This window comes from Rattus norvegicus, chromosome 1 (assembly GCF_036323735.1).
Source record: "Rattus norvegicus strain BN/NHsdMcwi chromosome 1, GRCr8, whole genome shotgun sequence".
NCBI lineage: Eukaryota > Metazoa > Chordata > Mammalia > Rodentia > Muridae > Rattus > Rattus norvegicus.
In genome coordinates, this window is record NC_086019.1 from 261,526,565 (window position 1) to 261,534,872 (window position 8,308).

An 8,308-nucleotide genomic window follows, 5' to 3' on the forward strand; every position below is an offset into this window, starting at 1 on the left:
AATTTAGAGTAGTGGGGCTGGGGATTTAGCTCAGTGGTAGAGCGCTTACCTAGGAAGCGCAAGGCCCTGGGTTCGGTCCCCAGCTCCGGAAAAAAAAGAACAAAAAAAAAAAAAAAAAGAATTTAGAGTAGTAGTATTTTATTGCGACTTAAATTTGCATTCTTTTTGATGATAAATAGTGATGAGGGTTTTTTCTCTTCTTATTTGCAATTTTTATCATCTCCTCAGTAAAATGTCTTTTCAAATATTTTGTACAACTTTATTCAGTTATTTGGCTTCATATTTTTTGAAAAGTCCTCTACTGTTTAGAACCAATGCCTCTGAAAAGAAAATTATACGAATTCTAGGTTTATAAATATAAAAATTAAAAGAATAAACCCCAAAAGGCCACAGACCCAGGGCTAAGCCCTGCAGCCAGGACTAGCAGGCCATAAAGATAAAGGAGCACAGGAAACACTGTTCAGGCAGGACTGACAAGCCATAAAGAAAAGGAATGCAGGAACCAGCCTGAGTTAATGGGACTGATTCATGGGACGTCTGGCAGGAAGACATCTCCCCCCAGCTCACTGAGGGCCATCCTCCGGCCCCTGATAAGCCCCTGACTTCTAGCACGTACTCTTTCTGCTTTGTTCTCACTGCTATGTTTGAATGAGCCAATTGTATGTAACCACGCCAAAACCCCCTAGCCTTCTCTATATAACCCTCTGACTTTTGAGTTTCGGGGCCGACACCTCTGTCTCCTGCGCGGGATATGTGTCGGCCCGGAGATCTCTGTAATAGGTCTCCGTAATAAACCTTGCCTTTGCTTATTACATCCAAAATGGTCTCTCTGTGTCTGGGGTCCGCAATTTCCCAAGACTTGAGTAAGGGTCTCTCTGCGTGGGATCTTTCATATTTATGGGGGCTCGTCCGGGATCTTCGCGACCACCCCAGACTCCGAAGACCCCTTGGAGGTGAGTTGGATGTTTGTCTGAGTGTTTCTGTGTGAGCGGCGCCGCAATTGTCCGTCTGTGTCTGTCTCTGTTTTGGTTCCGCCGTGTGTGTGTATATGTGTGTCTTAATACTGGTCAGTGTTAAGAGGACAGATGGGTATTCCTGCCCTGTGGTAAGAGGGCAGATGTGTGTTCCTGCCTTGTGCTGAGAGGGTGGATGTGTATTCCTGCCCTGTGCTAGGAGGGTGGATGTGTGTTCCTGCCCTGTTCTAGGAGAGTGGATGTGTATCCCCACTCAGTGCAGCTGCCTTTGTGGTTCGTGAGGACCCTCTGGCTGCGGAAGGGGGGACGCCCCGGGCCCGCAAGGCTGCAGCCCCTGGAAGACGTTCCACGGGCGGAGAACAGTCGGGAGAGCCCGGCTATGGACAGTCAGGAGGACCTGACTCTGGTTTTCTGGAACAAAGGAGATGGAATGCTCCTTTTACCTAGGCGGGAGTGGACGAGGAATCCCACTCCGTCAGAGGTCGAGTTCGGCTGCCTATTTAAATATAGGCACGGACAAGTGTGCTTGGTCGTTAGGACAAGAGGACACTCTGGAATCCTGTTGGGAGGTGGAATCAGATGGTCCATCTCATCCCAAAAGCAGCTAAGGTTAAGCTGCAGTTTGGGCCACGTACTGAAGGTACCAGGCATCTGTGAAAGTTGGTTATAAGATGCTTTGTCTTGATATTGTTTGTCTGGCTTGTTTTCTGTGGTATTGTCGAGTGTCTTTTTGGCTTTTGTTTCGTTTTTAAATTTAGACTGACGACTGTGTTTAAAATCTTGGACTGACGACTGTGTTTAAAATCTTGGACTGACGACTGTGTTTGAAATCATGAAACTGTTTGCTTTGTTCGTCATAGAGTTTTACTTGGTCCTCTTGGTGCTTAAGTTAAGAGTTAAAAATAATTTGCTTGAGAAAAATTGTTTTCTGCCAGGGAGTTTTGTCTTTCTCTCTTGAGCCTCCTCCCCAAGGAGAGAGGCCCCTCCCTTTACTCCCCTTGATCAGCCTAGCTGCTGTTAACAGTTGTGTAAACAGACATTAACAAAAACCTTTAGGACAAAACTGCTCGTAAATAAAAAAGTTCCCCAGATTAGGCCTCCGGTATGAAACAAGTATAGTGAGTAAGAAACTTAATTTTATGGACCCCGCTCTAGTGTCGGTGTTTTGGTTGATAGCCAACGTTAATTTTTTAAAACATAGTGTTTTATCTGTGCTTGTGCTTGAAACACACAGTAGGGGGGAGCGAAATTAGCTGCGGAGCTGCTGCAGCGAGCATGGGGACTTCTCAAGTCTCTCCCAATTTTTCTGGCTCTTCAGGAGCTGTTTAAAAGTAAAAGGCTTAAGGTAAAAAGAAACACTATAGAGAGATTTCTTAGTGAATTACTACACCTTGGTTCGCCATCTCTGGGAATCTCACGGTGGACAGCTGAGATAAGCTAGAAAAGGATTTAAATTTTGCTTGAGAACAAAGAATCTTAAAGGTGGAGTTTCAGCCGGTATGGCACTTAGTGCGTAGCTGCCTAAAAGATCAGAAATGCTGTCAACAGGCTATAAAAAAGGGACAGGCTGTGTTAAAAATGCTACATAAAGAATAATCTAAAAAGGCTGAGAGTGAGGTGGGAGAGGACTCTAAGAAAAACAAGAACAAGAAAGGAATTTCTGCTTTTAGTGACCAGACCTTCAACTCTTGCTCACAGAAAGAGGGTGCTCATTAAGAGAAGTTCTTTAAGGAGCCTGCCTTATCTGCTGGCCCTATTCCAAGAGAGGAGCCAGTCTCCAGCATTAAATTACTTTTCTCACTGGTCATCATTAGCATGGAGAATGCCTTTGATCCTATCCCCACAGCAGCCAGTTCCTGCCCCTGTGGTCGAAATGTCCCAGGTTGGGGGGCAGAGAAGCCCCTAAAATAGTTTCAAAGAATCTACAACAAACTGTAAAGAACTTTGTTTTGTTTTGCCAGTTTGAATTTAGAATTCAGGCTTTGGCTGTGGCCGAGGTCAGGATTAATGTTTTCGTTTCCATGGGCCCTTAGCCCACTGAGACAGTTTGGTAAAGGACTACTACTACAGTCCTGATATTCAGAGACATGGAGAGAGCTATAGTTTTTTTTATTAAAGGTTGGTACTATAGTATTAACAATCTCTTTATTAGATATAAGAGACAAGAAGCCCCAGGTGAACTGGTTACAATTCTCTTGTCAGCTGCTTAGTATCTAACACTCAGGTTCTATCGTCTCTCCATCCTTTTATTATTAGTTGTTACTGGAAGCCTAGTGCCATTTAGAGGATGGGTCTCTTGAGCGATAAAGCCACTGAGCTGGCACTAAAGGGAGGTACTCCTTAAGGGAAAATCTAAGTCCAGAGAGACAACCTGTAACAGATAGACTGCCCCTCTGCTCACTTCTCTGTTTCACAGACACAAGGTCTTTTTGTCCCAAGAAAGCCTCCTGGCTTAGCTGTGTGACTAAATGCTATTTGCCCTCTTCAGTGGACCTCTATTCTCAAGATTCCCTTGTTTTCTCACCATCCCATTTGAGATGCTTGTTAGTAACTGTTACAGGTCTTCTTTACCACCGAGGAAAGACGAAATCCTACTAGAGGCCAGAAAAAATGTTCCAGACACGATGGAAGGCCCTCACTTCTGCCTGCTCTCTTCAAACGCCTAAAGGTAGGGAGTGCCAGGTCTGCTGCCAGGCTCCAAGGGTGGGTCTCTGAGGGGCTAGAAAATGCCCCACCAATCTGGCTAAGATAAAGAAAAGATATGAAGAAAAAGTTACAAAAATTTGAAGGGTTAAGTTAAGTTGCTGAGAGTTAGTGTAAGTTACAGAGAAAGTAAGGTTAAAAAAGAAAGAGGTAAAAAGAACAGAAAGCTAGGGAAGAAAAGAGACAAAAAAAAAAGAAGTTAGAGAGCTAAAGAGAGATAAAAGACAAGAGAAGAACACATACTGGCCACAGTAGTTAGGGAACCTAGGAAGATAGTACCTGACAACAGAAGAGAATTCCTGACTAAAGATCAGTGTGCCTAATATGAAAAAAAAGGACATTGGGTCAGGGACTGCCCCAGAAAGAACAAGAGGGGACACTGGAGAGCCTCTTGGTGCTGGCTATACACAGAGATAGAAGAGAAGCCTGCCCAGTTGTTTTGTGGATACAGGGACCCAATGCTCTGTGCTCCTATGCTCCAGTGGGCCAATATCCAAAGACCTTGAGTACAAAGAGCTACTGACAACGAACAATACTTATGGACTGCCCAAAGAACAGTGGACCTTGGCGTGGGCCAGGTAACCCACCCACTACTTCATGGTCATCCCTGACTGCCCCTATCCCTTGCTCATGAGAAAATTGCTCTCCAAATTGGCTTGCGTGGCTGAAATGGCTGGATGAGGCCATGTGTATACATATCTATAGACTGTGTATGTGGAGCTTAAGACCTGTCTCAGTGCACCAGTACCTGATGCTGGGAGATGAATGGCTTAGTGCTTTTCTGCTTGGAACACATCACTCCTGCCAGCCGGGCACTAACAATTATCACCCAATCCAGGACTTAAACTGTGATAGAGTGGCTGATAGAGTGTCCAAAGATGGGACCACTGGTCAGCTGCCATGGACTAGATTCTCCACCGGTTGGGGACAATCTGGTCACCTTGCTGCCCAATCCGGACCTGGAGCCACCACAGCACGAGTGTCAAACACTGACAGAAGCACATGGGTAGAGGAAAGACCTCTGCGACTGGCTGATTGACCCCTGCTGAAAGCTGAGGACCTTGTCCACAGACAGGAACAGTTCTCTTCATGAATGAAGGTCAGAGACAAGTGGGTGCTGCCATGGTGGACAACACAATGTCAACTAGAATGGCTGAACCCCAACCCCCCAGCACATCAGCGCCACAGATGCCTTTGCCATCTCTTAGATGCCCTGATGAAGCCAACAACTGTGAGTACTATTCATTGCTCAGGATATCAGGAGGAAAGAGATTCAGTGACATGGGACAGTAACAAAACAGATAAAGTGGCTCGAGAAATGGCTATACAGGAGCCTATCCTGGTTATAGGCCTACAAGAGACAGCCACTGGGAACTGAGATTGGACTAAGGGATGACCTCACTTAGAATGTACAACAGAAAAAAAGGCCCAAGTTGTTTAAAAGATAAAAGGACAATGACACACTTGGGGAGAAAGCTATACCCCCCAGAGAACAAACAAAAGACTCACTTTGCCAAATTAAAAAATGGACTCATTTAAGAGATAAAAAATTTGTCCAAATAGTTAAGTGTATATAATAGACTTTAAGATTTTAGCCAGAGAGACAGTAAAAAATATAAGATATGTCAATAAGTAAATGCTTAACAAACAAACAAGACAAAGAGACCTAGAGAGTTTAGTGAAAAGTCAAAGTAAACTTCACTGAGATAAAACCAAAAAAAATATGATCACAAGTATCTCCTAGTGCTTGTAGATACCTTTTCAGGAATAGATAGAAGCTTTCCTCACCAAACGAGAGACGGCCTCGGTAGTCATCAAGAAGATACTGGAAGAAATCTTCCCCAGGTCTGGAATGCCCAAGGTAATCTGGTCAGACAACGGCCCTACTTTCGTTGCCAAGGTAAGCCAGGGTGTGGCCAAGTATTTAGAGGTCAATTAAAAATTACATTATATTTACAGACCTCAAAGTTCAAGACAGGTAGAGTAAATAAAATTTTAAAAGAGACCCTAAACAAATTGACCATAGAGACTGGCACAGATTGGGTGACACTCCTTCCCTCTTGCTCTCTTCAGAGCAAGAAATACCCCTTCCAGATTCAGCCTTACCCCCTTTGAGATCTTATATGGGGCCTCAGCTCCCCTGACTGTATTAGATGATGTTACTGAACCAACTTGTCATAGTGCCATAGTAATAATGATTTGTGTGCCAGGCTAAAAGACCTACAGGTGATACAGAAAGAAATCTGCTCACAGCTGACAGCAGCCTATGCCCTGGAGACCCCTGAGACATCCCATCAGTTCCAGGTCGGAAGCAGCTACACTGAGCCCAGACACTCGAGCCTCGCTGGAAAGGACCGTACCTGGTGCTGCTGACCACCCTGACAGCCGTCAATTCTCAGCCCTCACCAGCCGTGTACTAGCTGTTAGGGCTGAGAGCTGGGACCTAGAGGGAAATTCAGTCATGTTTGTCCTGGGTTCCATCGAGATAGGTGTGGAGATAGGCTTGATTTCTATTACAAATGATGTAACATTACATATGTTAATACTCCTAACACTTCTTGGGACTGTGCCTCAGGGATCACTACCTATATAAGTTTAGAAGTTCTAAAAGACAGTCATGACCTTGGTATATAGGTTTAGATAGTGTCCAGATAGAATCCTGATGCCAAAGACTTTTTAGCTGACCTCCAAGAATACCTAACCTCCCTCTCAGAGGTAGTCCTTCAAAATAAAAAAAGATTAGACCTGATATTCCTTAAAGAAGGAGCCTGTGTGCTACACTAAAAAAATGTTGCTTATTCAAGAATAATTAAAGACTCCATAAATAAACTTAAAAAAGGTTAGACAAAGACAGAAAAAAAAAAAAAACACATAAGAGATGGTTCGAGAGCTAGTTTAGTAGATCTCCCTGGATGACTACCCTACACTCTGCTACAGCTGGGCCATTATTAATAATTTTCTTGGTTTTAGTTTTTGGCTCCTGCGTGACAAACAGGTTAATTGCTTTTGTTAAAAATTGAGTGGGTGCTGTGCGGTTGATGGTTGTGAGACAACAGTACCAGTCAGTTAGGACAACTGGTGAGACCAAATAAGACTTGATATCAAAATTCTAAGATTAGAATTATTTAATAGGAGAAGACGGGAATGAAAAGAAAATTATACGAATTCTAGGTTTATAAATATAAAAATTAAAAGAATAAACCCCAAAAGGCCACAGACCCAGGGCTAAGCCCTGCAGCCAGGACTAGCAGGCCATAAAGATAAAGGAGCACAGGAAACACTGTTCAGGCAGGACTGACAAGCCATAAAGAAAAGGAATGCAGGAACCAGCCTGAGTTAATGGGACTGATTCATGGGACGTCTGGCAGGAAGACATCTCCCCCCAGCTCACTGAGGGCCATCCTCCGGCCCCTGATAAGCCCCTGACTTCTAGCACGTACTCTTTCTGCTTTGTTCTCACTGCTATGTTTGAATGAGCCAATTGTATGTAACCACGCCAAAACCCCCTAGCCTTCTCTATATAACCCTCTGACTTTTGAGTTTCGGGGCCGACACCTCTGTCTCCTGCGCGGGATATGTGTCGGCCCGGAGATCTCTGTAATAGGTCTCCGTAATAAACCTTGCCTTTGCTTATTACATCCAAAATGGTCTCTCTGTGTCTGGGGTCCGCAATTTCCCAAGACTTGAGTAAGGGTCTCTCTGCGTGGGATCTTTCACCTCCATCAGATAAATCTTTGGTAAATGTCATTTCATGTCGCTCTTTCATTTTTCTAACAGCTTCATCCAAGGAGAAAAGTATTTACATTCGGTGCAGTCTAATCCACCTTTCTATCATTCATATTTTGCCTGAAAGAACAAATGAAAGAACCCCAAATTGGGGAGACTCTCGCTCCAGTCTTGGGATGGCGGCATGCCCCATGAAACTCGAGAAGCCGTTCATGATGTAATAACAAGAGGCAGCTTTATTAACGAGGTCTCGGGCCGACACACCATGCAACTCACGCAGGAGAGAGAGGAGCCGACCACGAGCCTCTTCAGGCAGGGGTTTATATAAGGGGAAGCCAGCGGTTACACAGGATTGGCTAATTCAAAGGACTCACAGTTACTTTTGGCGCGGGATTACATCAGGAAAGAGTAAGTGCTATCTAGCAGCTCAGCAATGTGGGGTGGGATGATTCATCTCACTCAGCAGGGGGATGACCCATCCTCAGGGAGTGAAGGAAGGGGAGGGGGCGGTTCCAGCCCGTGAGCCCTATCTCAAATTCCCTCAGGCATGTCTGAACTTTGTTTGTGACTAACTCTTTGAAATTTAACTCTTCATTCCTATTTGTGAAATCTTTGTTTACTCCAGAAAAGGTTACCACAATTTTATCCTGAGATAATTTTAAAGAAGCCTTACAAATTAGCTTACTTTAGACCTGTTCTTCATTTTGAGTTGAGTTTTGTATATTACATGTGGACAGTCAATTGTTTGACTACAATGTATCAAAAGTACTACCTGAACAACTTTGTAAAAACAAAAAACAGCCATATACATGAGAGTCCACTCCTAGGTTTTCCCAATTCCATTGGTTTATTTGTTTGCATCTAACTAATAATATATCCTCAACAGGAAAGCTAGAAATCAAGTC

General features: G+C 44.1%; 1 long non-coding RNA gene across 1 annotated transcript; it reads left to right on the forward strand.

Moving 5' to 3' along the window:
* Nucleotides 1–323: 323 nt before the first annotated feature.
* LOC134485249 (uncharacterized) lies at nt 324–6,846 on the forward strand. The gene is made up of 2 exons (XR_010063293.1): nt 324–953; nt 5,888–6,846. It is a non-coding gene; the product is annotated as an uncharacterized LOC134485249 (long non-coding RNA).
* The last annotated feature ends 1,462 nt before the right edge of the window (nt 6,847–8,308 follow it).